This window comes from Oncorhynchus nerka, linkage group LG9b (genome assembly GCF_034236695.1).
Source record: "Oncorhynchus nerka isolate Pitt River linkage group LG9b, Oner_Uvic_2.0, whole genome shotgun sequence".
NCBI classification, from domain to species: domain Eukaryota; kingdom Metazoa; phylum Chordata; class Actinopteri; order Salmoniformes; family Salmonidae; genus Oncorhynchus; species Oncorhynchus nerka.
This window is the reverse complement of record NC_088424.1, coordinates 19,170,523-19,190,976: the sequence shown is the minus strand read 5'-3', so window position 1 is coordinate 19,190,976 and position 20,454 is coordinate 19,170,523. Positions and strand designations below refer to the sequence as shown.

At 42.5% G+C, this 20,454-nt stretch overlaps 2 long non-coding RNA genes across 2 annotated transcripts; both read right to left on the bottom strand.

Moving 5' to 3' along the window:
- Window positions 1-3,468: 3,468 nt before the first annotated feature.
- Window positions 3,469-4,428, bottom strand: LOC115114394 (uncharacterized). Its single transcript, XR_010461785.1, has 2 exons — window positions 4,264-4,428; window positions 3,469-4,149 (listed from the first exon to the last, which is right to left on the bottom strand). It is a non-coding gene; the product is annotated as an uncharacterized LOC115114394 (long non-coding RNA).
- Window positions 4,429-15,336: 10,908 nt separating this feature from the next.
- On the bottom strand, window positions 15,337-17,782 carry LOC135565686 (uncharacterized). Its single transcript, XR_010461786.1, has 3 exons — window positions 17,700-17,782; window positions 15,517-17,332; window positions 15,337-15,425 (listed from the first exon to the last, which is right to left on the bottom strand). It is a non-coding gene; the product is annotated as an uncharacterized LOC135565686 (long non-coding RNA).
- Between the last annotated feature and the right edge of the window lie 2,672 nt (window positions 17,783-20,454).

Genomic DNA, 20,454 nt, shown 5'->3' with positions numbered 1-20,454 from the left:
CTTTATCTAGATGGGCATCTGTTAGTGTAATTTAATTATGCCAATGTGCTTTCATTAATTGAAAACCCTTAATCTATTTTATGAGAATTTGTAAGATTCTTATTTGCATAAAATAGATGGAGACCAGTCTTTTCAATGATAGGTAACAGAATTTATTCTCAGAGCGGGCTGCCACTTAACCACGAGCAACGGTTTATATACAGATCATTTCATTGCTTTAACAGAATTCCCTCCTCTCGACCGGGACAAAGTGAGGTGAAAAGTTAATTCTAAATCAAATCAAATCATTGTAACTTACTAACACACTCCCAGGTAACTTTTGACCCCTCAACATTATCAATCACCACTGAGCTGACAGTTCTAATTAACAGAAAACCTAGGAATGCACTCACTGTCTTGTCTAAAAACCCCAGAGCTAAGTTTCTGTAGGTTCAACCATAGGTTAACGACCTCATGTGTTTACACAGTCCACAACCCATTCGTTTCTTCCTAGTTGCAATGGTGTTCATTAACTTTAATTACTCCTTGTCCGTGTCACACAATCCCATCGTATGAACTCATATTGTTAATCAGATATAATAAAACAGAGTATAAGTTTACTTAGTTACAGTTCCATTTAAATTGATTTGTTCAGTCATTTAATCATAATTTTACCAACAGCATCAAATCTCTCCTCAAATCCAGTGGCATTTATACCTCCAAAAGAAAAACATCCCAACATAAACTTTGGGAAGTAAGTAGATTCATACCTGTACCAGAACAGATTTAGATTTGTAGTAACTAAAGTCTCAAATTGACCATCCAGTGTGACCTGTACTCCCTTAGCGGTCACATCTCCTGGTGGCTGAGTGACTGTCTTCACCTGCATTCTGGAAAAGGACACACATTTGTATTAGGGGAGAGGGGAGTTAAGCAACATGATATAGGGATTTAAAATGTATAAAATTAGTAGTAGTTGTAGAAAACTTTAACATATGTTTGAATAAAATAAAGGGCTTGGAGCAAAGGCAGTAAACAGATTAGGAACATATGATCATGCCATAACAACATGCAGCAAGAATCAGTACATTCCTCAGCCACTGATGTAACAAGGCCATGATGAGACTCTTCCTCTTTCTGTGTATCATCTAATATTGAGAAGCTTGTGACATTGTCTGAACAACACTCTGTGTTGTTGTATATTGACTAAATCTCCTGCTGCCACAGTGGGATTCAGAGCACAGTAGTAAGAAGTAGTCAGGCAGCTGCAACCTCTGGATCATCAAGTGGACAGAGGTAGATGTGAAATGGAGCCTTGAATCAAACCTCTTCTTTAACTAGTCACCATTGCTCCCTTCTGCCTAAATGACTACCGACCCATAGCACTCACGTCTGTAGCCATGAAATGCTTTGAAAGGCTGGTCATGTCTCACATCAACACCATTATCACAGAAACCCTAGACCCACTTCAATTTACATACCGCACCAACAGATCCACAGATGATGCAATCTCTATTGCACTCCACACTGCCTTTTCACATCTGGACAAAAGGAACACCTATGTGAGAATGCTATTCATTGACTAAAGCTCAGCGTTCAACACCATAGTGCCCTCAAAGCTCATCCCTAAGCTAAAGACCCTTGGTCTAAACACCTCCCTCCGCAACTGGATCCTGGACTTCCTGACGGGCCGCCACCAGGTGGTAAGGGTAGGTAACACATCCGCCACGCTGATCCTCAACACGGGGGCCGCCTTTGGGGTGCGTGCTCAGTCCCCCCCTGTACTCCCTGTTCACCCACGACAGCATGGCCAGGCACGACTCCAACACCATCATTAAGTTTGCAGATGATAACAGTGGTAGGCCTGATCACCGACAATGATGAGACAGCCTATAGGGAGGAGGTCAGAGATCTGGCCTGGTGGTGCAAGAACAACAACCTGTCCCTCAATTTAAATTAAGACAAAGGAGATGATTGTAGACTACAGTAAAAGGAGGACCGAGCACGACCCCATTCTCATCAACGGGGCTGTAGTGGATCAGGTTGAGAGCGTCAAGTTCCTTGGTGTTCACATCCCCAACAAACTAGTGTTGGGTTCGACATTTGGAACATGGAGATATTAAATCAATGATAGAGAAGAAGCATAGAATCAAAGGAGAAAGTTAACTGTTCTCTGTAGAAAACCAGCAGGCTTTGGAATGTGTTTGATGGAGGAGAGGAGAGTGACGTGTTGATATAGGGAAAACAGAGGGATATCTGTGAATTAGGTGAAGGAGGGGTGAGGTCAGTTCCCCTTAAGGGAGTAATCAGGGTTTAGTATCTGGTTACATTCTTCCTGTTGGGTATAAACTAGAAGGATTGGAGAGAGGGAGTGTCTTCAGTGGGATATAAATATATGGATGGGACAAATGTTGGGTTGTCTGATTACAGCTGTACAGAACCTTTGGGAAAATTTTAACTTGGTTAAAGTTTCTCTAGTGTCCGTGGGTTATTAACTCTGAAAAATAAGAAGCTAACACTATCATGGTGCAAACACACCAAAACAGTTGTGAAGAAGGCACGACAAAGCCTATTACCCCTCAGGAGACTGAAAAGATTTGGCATAGGTCCTCAGAGCCTCAAAAGGTTCTACAGCTGCAACATCGAGAGCATCCTGACTGGTTGCGTCACTGCCTGGTACGGCAACTCCTTGGCCTCCGACAGCAAGGCACTACAGAGGGTAGCGCTAAGCTGCCTGCCATCCAGGACCGTTACACCAGACGTTGTCAAAAAAAGGTCCCTAAAAATTGTCAAAGACCTCAGCCATTGCCTGTTCTCTCTGCTTCCTCGGGCAAGCGGTACCGAAGCGCCAAGTCTAGGACCAAAAGGCTTCTCAACAGCTTTTACCCCCCCAGCTTTTACTATTTTCATTGTGTCCCCGTGACTCCTCTACACCCCCCAACCCCTCTTTTTTCTAATTTTGAATGGACCATCTCTTCTCAAACCTTTGAAGCCCCACCCCAAATACAGAGAGTTGTCAGATGAGCAGAAGTAACAGACTTCTTGTTGCTGCTTGATTCCACTGTTACAGCCTCAAAATGCAGGGCTGCACTGAAATGTGATTACCTTAGTCTCCCTCTACTGGATAATTGTCACAGGCGTTAAATGAAGAGGACCAAGGTGCAGCATGGTGAGCGTACATTTCCCTTTATTTGGAAAATGACGCCAAACAAAACAATAAACACTACAAAACCAAACCATGGCGCTAACAGCTATGTGTCCTAAACAAAGTCTACTTGCCACAACCACAGGTGGGGAAAAAGAGCAGCCTAAGTATGGTTCTCAATCAGAGACAACGATAGACAGCTGTTCCTGATTGAGAAACCTAACCTGCCAAAACATAGAACTACACAACATAGAACATAGAATACCCACCCCAACTCACGCCCTGACCAAACCAAAATAAAGACATAAAAAGGATCTCTAAGGTCAGGGCGTGACAATATTGGATAAAACTGTCTTATTTATTTCCATTTATTTTCTTGATTTTAGGGTAGGAGAGTTGCTTCATGCAAGATCTTCAAGATATACATTTATTCAATATGAGGCATTCATTCATTCACAGTTTTTTGCTTTCCTATTGAAATCTACAATCTAAAGTATAAATAAGCAACACATTCAGGTAGATTGAGTTTTGTCACTCTTCCATTCAACATTTTTAACATTTGTTTTTTGTTATTCATTGAAAAGCTTTCATTGTTCATGTTCAGTGTGTGTGTTTTGTTTACACAAAGTAATGATGAAATAAAAAATGACAGGATGTCTAGGGGATGTCAGTTTTTTTCTCCAGGTTTTTGTAGAGTCTTCACAGGTTTCCTCTCACTGTGGGCTGCAGGGCACAGTAGTACACAGCAGAGTCAGACAGCTGCACCCTCTGGATCGTCAAGGGGACTGATTTTGAGTCCGCATCGAGGAGGGCATCAAATCTCTCCTTGAACCCTGCAGCGTTGTCTCCAGATCCAAATGAATAACGGCTCAGCATATGTTTAGGGAAGTCATTTTCTTCTTGTTTGAACCAATATAGATATGCATTATTAGCACTGGTGTTATATTGACAACTCAGTGTTACCAGTCCTCCTTCTGTAGCAATCACACCTCCTGGTTGCTGTTGAACTTGGTCTGCTGTGCACTCTGGGAGTAAAAGAAAGACTGAGTGGTAAATTGAAAGATATTAGAAATGATAAAACCATTGTGAAAACGTGTTAAAGATACGATAAACCAATGAGGTTAAAGGTTCCATCATACCGAAGCAGAATACATGAAGAACCAGCCAGATGATCAGACAGAGTACCATGGTTATACAGAACACACTGAGAGTGACTGTGAGTTACAGTAAGAGGTAGAGATCCTCTCTCTCTCTTGCATGTCCATCTCAGCCTGTATATCACCATCAACTGACAGACATGAAGGAGGAGCCTGTTTAGAGAGAGGAAAGATTGTAAAGAAATGTATTGGTCAATATTACCTCATCAGTATTAGATATAAGCACTCTTTGCATTACATTAGTCAAAGTAAAAAGCTTACGTCTAGCTCACATAAAATGGAAAGTAGCCTAAAGCAATTTTCAACTACATAAATGTTCCTTAAAGTATGTATGATAAACTTATTTTTCTGATATGTTGTGAAAACATACACGTATTCTTTAAAAAATTATGAACAAACACTTGTGGAGCCTACAGAGTAAATCATTCAGATCTACTTCTGTACATAAAGTATATTGAAATGCATATTGTGCTTTTGTCCCAACTTTTCAGTGGTACTATATGTTTCTATTGAAACATGTGAAACTTATAGTTTCTGTAAGAGGGCTGTATATCCTGTTGTCACAGTGGGCCTCAGAGCACAGTAGTACACAGCAGAGTCAGACAGCTGCAACCTCTGGATCATCAAGGGGACAGATTTTGCTGTGACATTCAGACGGGCATGAAATCTGTCCTTGAACTCATTAGCAGTTTCCCCAGTTCCAAATTTATCCTCTCTCAGCATAAACATGGGTTTGCCATTTGCTTGTTGTTTGTACCAGAAGAGATATGGTGATGGAGAAGTTGTATCAAATGTACAACTCAGTTTTGTTGGTTGTCCTTCTACGACCATTACATCTTCTGTTGGCTGTATTACATTATCTTCTGCTCTGCACCCTGAAAATAAAGATAAATATATCTTCACAACATATAATAATAATGTATATAAATAAAATTAGCAACTGCACAGAAAGAGACAGATAAACTGAGTGATGTTATACCAAAGCAGTATGCAGCCAGAACATGAAGGATCAGCCAATTTCTCATGACTAGTCAGTCAGTTTGAAGTGGAAAAGGTAACGAGCAGAACAATGCTGATCTATCTATCACATAGCTTTGACACCCTCTGTTCTACTGTTGATGCTTCATGTTGTTCTGTATTACATGCAGCAGTAGACCATGGGGAGGTGTCTGTCTGTATGGCATCCTCTGATTCAGGGGTTGTGTGCTTTGTTAGGTTGCCCCCTTCAGGTTGACTTTCATACTACACCACCAAGTGGTATAAACTGTGAAGAGTAACTACAAATAATAATATTTTTGCACTTTTGTCATATTCCCACGTGCTTTTCCAACCACATAAAGAAAGTAAGGAATTGAAAAGTACTAGTTGAAGAGAGAAGAATACATTTTTCTCACAGTTTATTGAATATGAAGACAGAGAAACACTAGACCACCTGGTGATTGCACAAAGCACATCACAATTCTCTGATCTCAACCTCTGCCATTATGTTATGAAATTGTGGTTTGATGTTCAAATTTGATCCCCGCTTCATCAAAGCATTTCTGCTCAGCTGGTTTTAGAACAGCATCTTTTACACATTGTCTCATGGGTTATATTCTCTGAGAGCACAGTAGTAGAGTGCTGTCTGCCAGGGTGAGACTTGTTATGATCAGTTGAGTAGATGTCTGAGACGTTGTGGATGTATATGTTCCCTACCGCTTTCTGATCTTGCACCTTTATACTGTAGAACTGAGGAGCCTGGTTAGGGTAATGCCTGTACCATTAAAGGTCAATACATTCACAGCGTATATCATATGAGCAGCTCAGAGTCACAGGTTCTCCCTCTGTACCTATGACGTCATGCTTTGCAGGACTAATGTGATCCCCAGCAATCTGTCCTGTAAAGAAAATAGAGAAACTAAAACAATTGACAGGAATTTAAAAAACTAACTAGCATCAACAATACAGGCTCACTTACAAATTGTAGAGATCATCCAGATCAAACCAAGTAACATCATAATTTTTATTTATTTATTTTATTTAACCTTTATTTAACCAGGTAGGCTAGTTGAGAGCAAGTTCTCATTTGCAACTGCGACCTGGCCAAGATAAAGCATAGCAGTGTGAACAGACAACACAGAGTTACACATGGAGTAAACAATTAAACAAGTCAATAATACAGTAGAAAAAAGGAGTCTATATACATTGTGTGCAAAAGGCATGAGTAGGTAGGCGAATAATTACCATTTTTTGCAGATTAACACTGGAGTGATAAATGATCAGATGGTCATGTACAGGTAGAGATATTGGTGTGAGAGCATAAAATAAAATAAATAAAAACAGTATGGGGATGAGGTAGGTAAAAATGGGTGGGCTATTTACCGATAGACTATGTACAGCGGCAGCGATCGGTTAGCTGCTCAGATAGCAGATGTTTGAAGTTGGTGAGGGAGATAAAAGTCTCCAACTTCAGCGATTTTTGCAATTCGTTCCAGTCACAGGCAGCAGAGAACTGGAACGAAAGGCGGCCAAATGAGGTGTTGGCTTTAGGGATGATCAGTGAGATACACCTGCTGGAGCGCGTGTTATGGGTGGGTGTTGCCATCGTGACCAGTGTACTGAGATAAGGCGGAGCTTTACCTAGCATGGACTTGTAGATGACCTGGAGCCAGTGGGTCTGGCGACGAATATGTAGCGAGGGCCAGCCGACTAGAGCATACAGGTCGCAGTGGTGGGTGGAATAAGGTGCTTTAGTGACAAAACGGATGACACTGTGATAAACTGCATCCAGTTTGCTGAGTAGAGTGTTGGAAGCAATTTTGTAGATGACATCGCCAAAGTCGAGGATCGGTAGGATAGTCCGTTTTACTAGGGTAAGTTTGGCGGCGTAAGTGAAGGAGGCTTTGTTGTGGAATAGAAGGCCGACTCTTGATTTGATTTTCGATTGGAGATGTTTGATATGAGTCTGGAAGGAGAGTTTACAGTCTAGCCAGACACATTCATCTACTATATGTTGGACCAACTAACTAACTGAAATATGTCACTTGTCATCATATGTACAGTTTGAACAGGATCAGTTGTATGCATTATTAGCACTGGTGTTATATTGACAACTCAGTGTTACCAGTCCTCCTTCTGTAGCAATCACACCTCCTGGTTGCTGTTGAACTTGGTCTGATGTGCACTCTGGGAGTAAAAGAAAGACTGAGTGATAATTTGAAAGATATTAGAAATGATAAAACCATTGTAAAAATGTGTTAAAGATACGATAAACCAATGAGGGAAAAGGTTCCATCATACCGAAGCAGAATACATGAAGAACCAGCCAGATGATCAGACAGAGTACCATGGTTATACAGAACACACTGAGAGTGACTGTGAGTTACAGTAAGAGGTAGAGATCCTCTCTCTCTCTTCCATGTCCATCTCAGCCTGTATATCACCATCAACTGACAGACATGAAGGAGGAGCATGTTCAGAGAGAGGTAAGATTTAAAGAAATGTATTGGTCAATATTACCTCATCAGTATTAGATATAAGCACTCTTTGCATTGCATTAGTCAAAGTAAAAAGCTTAGGTCTAGCTCACATAAAATGGAAAGTAGCCTAAAGCAATTTATAAATTCATAAATGTTCCATAAAGTATGTATAATAAACTTATTTTTCTGATATGTTGTGAAAACATACACGTATTCTTTAAACAAACACTTGTGTAGCCTACAGAGTAAATCATTCAGATCTACTCCTGTACATAAAGTATATTGAAATGCATATTGTGCTTTTGTCCCAACTTTTCAGTGGTCCTGAATGTTTCTATGGGCACATGTGAAACTTATAGTTTCTGTAAGAGGGCTGTATATCCTGTTGTCACAGTGGGCCTCAGAGCACAGTAGTACACAGCAGAGTCAGACAGCTGCAACCTCTGGATCGTCAAGGGGACTGATTTTGCTGTGACATTCAGACGGGCATGAAATCTGTCCTTGAACTCAGTAGCAGTTTCCCCAGTTCCAAATTTATCCTCTCTCAGCATAAACATGGGTTTGCCATTTGCTTGTTGTTTGTACCAGAAGAGATATGGTGATAGATCAGTGGTATCAAATGTACAACTGAGTTTTGTTGGTTGTCCTTCTACGACCATTACATCTTCTGTTGGCTGTATTACATTCTCTTCTGCTCTGCACCCTGAAAAGAAAGATAAATATATCTTCACAACATATAATAATGTATATAAATAAAATGAGCAACTGCACAGAAAGAGACAGATAAACTGAGTGATGTTATACCAAAGCAGTATGCAGCCAGAACATGAAGGATCAGGCAATTTCTCATGACTAGTCAGTCAGTTTGAAGTGGAAAAGGTAAGGAACAGAACAATGCTGATCTATCTATCACAGAGCTTTGACACCCTCTGTCCTACTGTTGATGCTTCATGTTGTTCTGTATTACATGCAGTAGTAGACCATGGGGAGGTGTCTGTCTGTATGGCATCCTCTGATTCAGGGGTTTGTGTGCTTTGTTAGGTTGCCCTCTTCAGGTTGACTTTCATACTACACCACCAAGTGGTATAAATTGTGAGGAGTAACTACAAATAACAATATTTTTGCACTTTGTCATATTCCCAAGTGCTTTTCCAACCACATAAAGAAATTAAGGAATTGAAAATGACTAGTTGAAGAGAGAAGAATACATTTTTCTCACAGTTGAATATGAAGACAGAGAAACACTAGACCACCTGGTGATTGCACAAAGCACATCACAATTCTCTGATCTCAACCTCTGCCATTATGTTATGAAATTGTGGTTTGATGTTCAAATTTGATCCCTGCTTCATCAAAGCATTTCTGCTCAGCTGGTTTTAGAACAGCATCTTTTACACATCGTCTCACGGGGTATATTCTCTGAGAGCACAGTAGTAGAGTGCTGTCTGCCAGGGTGAGACTTGTTATGATCAGTTGAGTAGATGTCTGAGACGTTGTGGATGTATATGTTCCCTACCGCTTTCTGATCTTGCACCTTTATACTGTAGACCTGAGGAGCCTGGTTAGGGTAATGCCTGTACCATTAAAGGTCAATACATTCACAGCCTATATCATATGAGTAGCTCAGAGTCATAGGTTCTCCCTCTGTACCTATGACGTCATGCTTTGCAGGACTAATGCGATCCCCAGCAATCTGTCCTGTAAAGAAAATAGAGAAACTAAAACAATTGACAGGAATTTAAAAAACTAACTAGCATCAACAATACAGGCTCACTTACAAATTGTAGAGAACATCCAGATCAAACCAAGTAACATCATCATTCAACTACTATATGTTGGACCAACTAACTAACTGAAATATGTCACTTGTCATCATATGTACAGTTTGAACAGGATCATTTGTAGCTCTTCACTTTGACATAAAACCCATTCAATGCTTTCTCTTAATGAAGTGTGGTGGTGGTGACGAAGGTTTAGTTTACTAAATCACTGTAAAGATAGAATCAATGATATTTCTATGAGAGAATGTTTAGAATGTTTAGTCATATACATGCCTTTCATTTTATTTCCAAATATAAAATCTGGTCACTGGTATATTTAATACAGTGAAAAGAGTGAACACAAGTATACTGTTATGACAGAATGACTCCCCTGGTTTCTCACTGTCAGCTATAAAAGGAATTTCCTTTTCTCTGCCTCAATTATACACTGCTCAAAAAAATAAAGGGAACACTAAAATAACACATCCTAGATCTGAATGAATGAAATATTCTTATTAAATAATATTTTCTTCACATAGTTGAATGTGCTGACAACAAAATCACACAAAAATTATCAATGGAAATCAAATTTATCAACCCATGGAGGTCTGGATTTGGGAGTCACACTCAAAATTAAAGTGGAAAGCCACACTACAGGCTGATCCAACTTTGATGTAATGTCCTTAAAACAAGTCAAAATGAGGCTCAGTAGTGTGTGTGGCCTCCACGTGCCTGTATGACCTCCCTACAACGCCTGGGCATGCTCCCGATGAGTTGGCGGATGTGTGTTCCGGAGTTCCAAATTGAGCAGCTGCTGAAAAATGAGCTCCTGTATATATTGAGATTTAAATGTTTTTTTAGAGTGAAGTACATCGAAAAAATCAAGAGAAAACTGCAAGACTCAATAGAAGACAAAACAAGGAACAAACCAAAAAGACAGGCTTTTGAAGAAGTAACTATTTTGTACAGTTATCTTAGCTAGCTGAATTGTTTACTTGTTGCTAAGCAGTTGCTAGGGACTCTCCTGGAAGAAGCTAGCTAGCTTACAAAGAATAACAACAAAAAATATCTAGTTAACAGAAGAAAGGAAGACAAAATAAGGACAGAAGAAAAAGGAAAAGAAAAAGGACAACAAAGTGAAACCTCTAAAGAAACAAGAGACCATAATACAAGAAACAGCACTATAGAGAGATAGAACAACAACAACGCAGCCACTGCCAGCTAGCCTACTTCAGCAGTACTGTATCATTTGAATTATTTTAGTCAATAAGATTCCTGCTACGTAAGCTTAACTTTCTGAACATTCGAGACGTGTAGTCCATTTGTCATTCCAATCTCCTTTGCATTAGCGTAGCCTCTTCTGTAGCCTGTCAACTATGTGTCTGTCTATCCCTGTTCTCTCCTCTCTGCACAGACCATACAAACGCTCCACACCGCGTGGCCGCGGCCACTCTAATCTGGTGGTCCCAGTGCGCACGACCCACGTGGAGTTCCAGGTCTCCGGTAGCCTCTGGAACTGCCGATCTGCGGCCAACAAGGCAGAGTTCATCTCAGCCTATGCCTCCCTCCAGTCCCTCGACTTCTTGGCACTGACGGAAACATGGATCACCACAGATAACACTGCTACTCCTACTGCTCTCTCTTCGTCCGCCCACGTGTTCTCGCACACCCCGAGAGCTTCTGGTCAGCGGGGTGGTGGCACCGGGATCCTCATCTCTCCCAAGTGGTCATTCTCTCTTTCTCCCCTTACCCATCTGTCTATCGCCTCCTTTGAATTCCATGCTGTCACAGTTACCAGCCCTTTCAAGCTTAACATCCTTATCATTTATCGCCCTCCAGGTTCCCTCGGAGAGTTCATCAATGAGCTTGATGCCTTGATAAGCTCCTTTCCTGAGGACGGCTCACCTCTCACAGTTCTGGGCGACTTTAACCTCCCCACGTCTACCTTTGACTCATTCCTCTCTGCCTCCTTCTTTCCACTCCTCTCCTCTTTTGACCTCACCCTCTCACCTTCCCCCTCTACTCACAAGGCAGGCAATACGCTCGACCTCATCTTTACTAGATGCTGTTCTTCCACTAACCTCACTGCAACTCCCCTCCAAGTCTCCGACCACTACCTTGTATCCTTTTCCCTCTTGCTCTCATCCAACACTTCCCACACTGCCCCTACTCGGATGGTATCGCGCCGTCCCAATCTTCGCTCTCTCTCCCCGCTACTCTCTCCTCTTCCATCCTATCATCTCTTCCCTCTGCTCAAACCTTCTCCAACCTATCTCCTGATTCTGCCTCCTCAACCCTCCTCTCCTCCCTTTCTGCATCCCTTGATTCTCTATGTCCCCTATCCTCCAGGCCGGCTCGGTCCTCCCCTCCTGCTCCGTGGCTCGACGACTCATTGCGAGCTCACAGAACAGGGCTCCGGGCAGCCGGCGGAAATGGAGGAAAACTCGCCTCCCTGCGGACCTGGCATCCTTTCACTCCCTCCTCTCTACATTTTCCTCTTCTGTCTCTGCTGCTAAAGCCACTTTCTACCACTCTAAAGTCCAAGCATCTGCCTCTAACCCTAGGAAGCTCTTTGCCACCTTCTCCTCCCTCCTGAATCCTCCTCCCCTCCCCCCTCCTCCCTCTCTGCAGATGACTTCGTCAACCATTTTGAAAAGAAGGTCGACGACATCCGATCCTCGTTTGCTAAGTCAAACGACACCGCTGGTTCTGTTCACACTGCCCTACCCTGTGCTCTGACCTCTTTCTCCCCTCTCTCTCCAGATGAAATCTCGCGTCTTGTGACGGCCGGCCGCCCAACAACCTGCCCGCTTGACCCTATTCCCTCCTCTCTTCTCCAGACCATTTCCGGAGACCTTCTCCTTACCTCACCTCGCTCATCAACTCATCCCTGACCGCTGGCTACGTCCCTTCTGTCTTCAAGAGAGCGAGAGTTGCACCCCTTCTGAAAAACCTACACTCGATCCCTCCGATGTCAACAACTACAGACCAGTATCCCTTCTTTCTTTTCTCTCCAAAACTCTTGAACGTGCCGTCCTTGGCCAGCTCTCCCGCTATCTCTCTCAGAATGACCTTCTTGATCCAAATCAGTCAGGTTTCAAGACTAGTCATTCAACTGAGACTGCTCTTCTCTGTATCACGGAGGCCCTCCGCACTGCTAAAGCTAACTCTCTCTCCTCTGCTCTCATCCTTCTAGACCTATCGGCTGCCTTCGATACTGTGAACCATCAGATCCTCCTCTCCACCCTCTCCGAGTTGGGCATCTCCGGCGCGGCCCACGCTTGATTGCGTCCTACCTGACAGGTCGCTCCTACCAGGTGGCGTGGCGAGAATCTGTCTCCTCACCACGCGCTCTCACCACTGGCGTCCCCCAGGGCTCTGTTCTAGGCCCTCTCCTATTCTCGCTATACACCAAGTCACTTGGCTCTGTCATAACCTCACATGGTCTCTCCTATCATTGCTATGCAGACGACACACAATTAATCTTCTCCTTTCCCCCTTCTGATGACCAGGTGGCGAATCGCATCTCTGCATGTCTGGCAGACATATCAGTGTGGATGACGGATCACCACCTCAAGCTGAACCTCGGCAAGACGGAGCTGCTCTTCCTCCCGGGGAAGGACTGCCCGTTCCATGATCTCGCCATCACGGTTGACAACTCCATTGTGTCCTCCTCCCAGAGCGCTAAGAACCTTGGCGTGATCCTGGACAACACCCTGTCGTTCTCAACTAACATCAAGGCGGTGGCCCGTTCTTGTAGGTTCATGCTCTACAACATCCGCAGAGTACGACCCTGCCTCACACAGGAAGCAGCGCAGGTCCTAATCCAGGCACTTGTCATCTCCCGTCTGGATTACTGCAACTCGCTGTTGGCTGGGCTCCCTGCCTGTGCCATTAAACCCCTACAACTCATCCAGAACGCCGCAGCCCGTCTGGTGTTCAACCTTCCCAAGTTCTCTCACGTCACCCCGCTCCTCCGCTCTCTCCACTGGCTTCCAGTTGAAGCTCGCATCCGCTACAAGACCATGGTGCTTGCCTACGGAGCTGTGAGGGGAACGGCACCTCAGTACCTCCAGGCTCTGATCAGGCCCTACACCCAAACAAGGGCACTGCGTTCATCCACCTCTGGCCTGCTCGCCTCCCTACCACTGAGGAAGTACAGTTCCCGCGCAGCCCAGTCAAAACTGTTCGCTGCTCTGGCCCCCAATGGTGGAACAAACTCCCTCACGACGCCAGGACAGCGGAGTCAATCACCACCTTCCGGAGACACCTGAAACCCCACCTCTTTCAGGAATACCTAGGATAGGATAAAGTAATCCTTCTCACCCCCCTTAAAAGATTTAGATGCACTATTGTAAAGTGGCTGTTCCACTGGATGTCTTAAGGTGAACGCACCAATTTGTAAGTCGCTCTGGATAAGAGCGTCTGCTAAATGACTTAAATGTAAATGTAAATGTCTCCTGAGGGATCTCCTCCCAGACCATGAGCCACATGAGGTCTAGCATTGTCTTGCATTAGGAGGAACTCAGGGCCAACTGCACCAGCATATGGTCTCACAAGGGGTCTGAGGATCTCATCTCGGTACCTAATGGCAGTCAGGCTACCTCTGGCGAGCACATGGAGGGCTGTGCGGCCCCCCAAAGAAATGCCACCCCACACCATGACTGACCCACCGCCAAACCAGTCATGCTGGAGGATGTTGCAGGCAGCAGAACTTTCTCCACGGCGTCTCCAGACTGTCACATGTGCTCAGTGTGAACCTGCTTTCATCTGTGAAGAGCACAGGGCGCCATTGGCGAATTTGCCAATCTTGGTGTTCTCTGGCAAATGAAAAAAGTCCTGCACGGTGTTGGGCTGTAAGCATAACCCCCATCTGTGGACGTCGGGCCCTCATACCACCCTCATGGAGTCTGTTTCTGACCGTTTGAGCAGACACATGCACATTTGTGGCCTGCTGGAGGTCATTTTGCAGGGCTCTGGCAGTGCTCCTCCTGCTCCTCCTTGCACAAAGGCAGAGGTAGCGGTCCTGCTGCTGGATTATTGCCCTCCTACGGCCTCCTCCACGTCTCCTGATGTACTGGCCTGTCTCCAGGTAGCGCCTCCATGCTCTGGACACTACGCTGACAGACACAGCAAACCTTCTTGCCACAGCTCGCATTGATGGTCCATCCTGGATGAGCTGCACTACCTGAGCCACTTGTGTGGGTTGTAGACTCCGTCTCATTCTACCACTAGAGTGAAAGCACCGCCAGCATTCAAAAGTGACCAAAACATCAGCCAGGAAGCATAGGAACTGAGAAGTGGTCTGTGGTCCCCACCTGCAGAACCACTCCTTTATTGGGGGTGTATTGCTAATTGCCTATAGTTTCCACCTGTTGTCTATTCCATTTGCACAACAGCATGTGAAATGTATTGTCAATCAGTGTTGCTTCCTAAGTGGACAGTTTGATTTCACAGAAGTGTGATTGACTTTGAGTTACATTGTGTTGTTTAAGTGTTCCCTTTATTTTTTTGAGCAGAACACCTCCCATTGACTTAAAAAAAACACAAAGTACTGTACACACCCACGTGCACACATGGTGTTTTTGTAATGGGGCTGTATATCTTGTTGTCACAGTGGGCTTCAGAGCACAGTAGTACAAAGCAGAGTCAGACAGCTGCACCCTCTGGATCGTCAAGGGGACTAATTTGGTGATGGAACTGAGATGGGCATCAAATCTCTCCTTGAATCTATCATCAATATCCCCTGGTCCAATGACATCCTTCCGCAAAACATATTCAGGGTAATCGTTTGTGTATTGAATGTACCAGAAGAGAGATGGAGCTGATAAACTGGTGTTATATTCACAGTTGAGAGACACGTCTTCTCCTTCATAAGCAGTCACTTCTCTCGTTGACTGAGTAACACTGTCTGCTCCTCTGCACTCTGGAAACAAAGAAGAATAACTCTGTGAAAAATGTCAGGGTTCCAGTAACATCAGGGTGTTGAGAAAAAGATAATGAGAGCCATTACCTACCAAAGATAAGTGCAGCAAGAACAACAGAGGTCCACAGCCAATGTCCCATAATTATCATAGGATACAAAGAGCAAGACACACTGATGTTACAATATAGAAACTGGTTTGCTCTCTTGATTCCTGTCTTAGTGGCAGCACAGGCCTAGACCATGCAGGACAGCACAAAGGGGATGTTCAAATACTGTAAACAAGTCATTTTAGAGTAGAAAGCAACACTTACTTGGTAATGTGGCCTCCTTGTGGTGGATGTTGGCTTTTCCATTACTCTGTACACAATACTGAGTATAACTTTTTTCTCTGCAATTAATTTAGTTAGACTCTACTAGCTGTATGTGTTCTAATAAATTAGATATTGTAATGGCATTTTAATGTCTCTTACATCTACCTTTAGAGCTACATTGGAAGAGATAGCTTTATTGGCATCAAAAATGACTTATTGCATAACCATCACCATCATCATCATTGTCATTATCATCCTCATCCTCATCACTGTGATTATCATCATCTGCTACCACTAGTCTTGGTACTATCAGGGAGGTAGTGAGAAAGTTACTGTGTGTCAATTTCAAAGTGGTGTTGTATACTGTACAGACAGGTGTATTGTCATTGTGTAGGTCAGTATGTTTTTGTAAGGGGTTGTATATCTTGTTATCACAGTGGTCCACCGAGCACAGTAGTACACAGCATATACTTGGGGTACTCGTTTGCTCCGTGTTTGTACCACAACAGTTATGGATTTGTATCCATAGTATCACATTGACAGCCCAGTGTGACCTGTTAAGGTTAATGGTCACATCTCCTGGTGGCTGAATGACTGAGTCTTCTCCTCTGCATTCTGGAAAATGATGTAATACACATTAGTATTAGGGAGAAAATAATCAAGCAGCATATTTGTGTGAATAAAAACACATGAAATTAATACTTGTAGTGTTGAACTGAGAAATATGTTTGATAAAAGAAAGGATTGGGAGCCAAGACTAAACAAATAATACAAAAATAACATTATAATAACATAACAAAATGCCTTGGGACTTTTCTATCTGACATTTTTGTGGAACATATTTTCGTCACATCACATCTAATTGATAGAATCCTAAAGTCCCATGGTTACTAAATGTCAGGATCCAAGTAACATCAGGGTATTGAGAAAAATATCATGCGATCTGTATCCTACCAAAGATAAGTGCAGCAAGAAGAACAGAGGTCCACAGCCAATGTCCCATAATTATCATTGGATACAAAGAGCAAGACAAACTTATGTTACAATATAGAAACTGGTTTGCTCGCTTGATTCCTTAGTGGCAACACAGGCCTAGACCATGCAGCACAGCACAGAGGGGATGTTCAAATACTGTAAACAAGTCATTTTAAAGTAGAAAGCAACACTTTCTTGGTAATGTGGCCTCCTTGTGGCTGATGCTCGATGATCTTTCCATAGAGTGGATTTTCCATTATTCTGTACACAATACTGATTTTTGCTTTTTCTAAATGTGTCCAAGTAACACAATTAGGCCAATTCTAAAAATTAAACAATCGTCTATTTTCTAATCCATGAGATATTTTAGTGGAATTGTATTGTCTCTTACTTCTACATTTGGACCTGAATTGGAAGAGAGCTTTATTGGCATGAAAAATGACTGAAAATAATCGAGTAATATGATTACAAACATGACATTAATACTGATACTGAGAAATATGTTTCATAAAATAAAGGAATGGGATCAAAGGCAGCAAATGAATTAGGAAAATAATATTATAATACCATAACAAAATGCAGCAAGAATAAGTAAGTTCCTCAGCCAGGGCTCCATGCATTCTGTGAGATGGGTATAAGGAGAGAGAAAACTTGTCTCATAGGCTTGTGAAACCACTTCCTTAACTCTGCCTTAGGAAACATTAAGGAAGAGCTTACACAAGGCTCTCTAAGAGTCTTATACAGTATAAGACTATCAAATAGTTTTTGTAAGGGAGCTGTATATCCTGTTGTCACAGTGGGCCTCAGAGCACAGTAGTACACAGCAGAGTCAGACAGCTGCAACCTCTGAATCGTCAAGGGGACAGAGCTAGATGTGAAATTCAGCCTGGAATCAAACCTCTTCTTAAACTCATCACTATTGCTCCCTTCTGAATAACGATCTCTTCTCAGGACATACTGAGGAGAGTCCCTGGGTAACTGGACGTACCAGAAGAGATCAGGAGATGGACTACTGGTAGTGTAGTTACAGCTGAGTGTTACCAGTCCTCCTTCAAGGGCAGTAACATGTCCACTCTGCTGGTCAACAGCCTCTTCACCTCTGCAATCTGAAAAAGTAGCAATAATAGTTTTTTAAATAATCAATAATTGTATAATAACACATTAGCTAAGATTCAGATAAAGAGAATAGGAAGGAAAAACACTATACCGTACCAAAATAGCATGCACCCAGGATAAGTAAAGTATTCCTAAGCCAATGTGCCATTATGATTCATGTGTAGAGGAAGAGTAGACTGTTAAAGACTTTATGTTCCATCCACTGTAGCTGAGAAGTCTCATATTTGCGGGGCTCTGCAATAGGGGAGGAGCTAATTGTATATTCAATTGTTTAGTTGAATTGTTGGGGGAAATGATACCACACCGAAACCTGCAAAGTGGAAAATGAAGCTAGTAGATTTGGAATTTTATGACCCCTTTAGGTGTATTTTTTTTAAACAAAATTACTTGATAAATTTCGGCCTTTACTATTAAATCCTGTAGAACCGCATTGAATAACGGCAAAAAGAATACTCAGAAATATATATATATATATATATATATACTGTATATATATATTGTTTAAACAAATATTTAAACGTTTAAATTCTCCATCGTGTTCGTGAGAATATACCCTTTCCACAGTGGAGTCACATTAGTTTGTAGCCCAAACGGTACGTTACAAGTTGGCACATCGACAGCGAGAGTCTTTCCATAGAGTGGTCATATACATTTTGTAAGCCAAACGCTATACACCCTATAGACATATTTGTGAGAAGATCGATTTTCGGGATGTCTCATGGTCTGACAAACACCGCTGCAGCTCGGCCACCTTCCACCGCAGATGCAGAAGACCACCATTGGCTGATGTTGTGGATTGAGACACAGCCCATGAAAAACCTTTTATCTCCAGCTGAAAGGAATAGAAGCAACCTATGAGACTCCACTGACACATATTGACTCTCACTAGTAACTTGCCCTTGAAAATAGAAGCAATGTCAAGGTTTCACCTTGTTGGGCAGAATGTTGAACACTAGATGGAACTATTGTATCATTATTATACATAGAAAAACATTGTCACTTCATAACTGTGGAGGACAGTCTATAGGAGGAGGACGGACAAAGAAGATCTGTCATATAACTGATCAGGAGGCAGAGAGAACATCTCATTGGTTGTGGCTGAAGAGTGAGAAGCAGTGGACGAGCCACCTGGCTCACTTGGGCCTAATCAACCCGTCCTTCAGGAGGTGTAGTGGGCAGCACATGCAGGATAAGAAGGTACCTCACCTAAAGATCAGCCAGGAGCAGCAGAAAAGGCAGTTTATGGATAAACATAAGACAAAAAAAACTTGACACTTACATTTGCTTACCATATTTAAATGTTGAGGAAGTTCTAAGGATTACAAGGTCAGTAATATTTTTGTAGTCTATTTTTGCATAAATAACTAATTGTCAATTGTATTGTATGTTGTGCACATTTCACTTTATAGGACACTAAATCGTCACACAAAAAATGAAATATTAGGACATGATGATATGTGAAATTGAATTATTTTTCGTATCTCGTGATCCAGACCAAAACAGTTTAAGATCCTTTTATGTTTGTCTTGTCCGTTACCAGTCAGTTGGCTTCAGGTATGCTCCTCTAAAGAGTGCAGCACATGGATTTACCACCAGAGGTCCAAACCACTGAGCAGGTCCATGTTGAGAGCAATGATGTTATGTCAACGATGCATATTGTACGTATATCAGTGGAGGCTGGTGAGGGGAGGACGGCTCATAGTAATGGCTGGAAAGGAGACAATGGAAAGGTATCAACCACATGGAATCCATGTTTGATATCATTCTATTCACTTCAGAGGATCTGCTTTCTTTGTAAACTCTGAACCTGAGATGTAGAGGAATAATTCTGGCCTTTGTGCTGTGTCTTGCTGATACCAATAGAATTCATCTCCAGCAGTAGCTGCTCTGGAATAGTTGTACGACAGCGTAACAGCATGAGGGTCCTCACAACTGACACATGCATAGAGAATGGTTTTAATATACATACATTCAATTGTTCATGAAAATGTATTTGAAATGGAATTAAATTCAAATGGCAATGAATTGGATTGTGTTGTATTTTTATTGTATTAACTCAATATGGTCAAGAATGAACATAGAGAAACGGACAGAGAGATCTAAGCAGTCTCTGAAAGTTTCCTCCTGTTTTTATGTTTCTATACTGTTGTTCAGATCATCCTCTACCATAAGTCCCTCCCCTTAACATTCAGTAGGCATGTTACTTATATATGTCATACAGGATGTCTGTTTCCTCCCATGGTTCTTGACAGGTTTTTGTACAGTGTGTGAGAGTTTTCTGTCACTGTGGTTTTCATGGCACAGTAGTACAGAGCAGAGTCTGTCACATCAGCAGAAGATATCTTCAGATCCACAAGTTTCTCCACTTTGTCAATTGAAATTGTCATACGAGGAGGTGGGGGAGTAGCTTTAAATATAGACCCTTCTGGTGTGATGTACAAGAGGAATTCTGGTTTGGACCTGGGATATTGGCGGTACCACTGTAGATTGTAGACAGTGCCATCATATTTGCAGGAGAGATGGACATTCCTTCCCTCCTGAACAAGCTCTTCTGTAGTCGCAGGGTTTATTGAATCCCCAAAACTGTTTCCTGCAAAAATATTTGGACAAATAACATCTGTAACTGT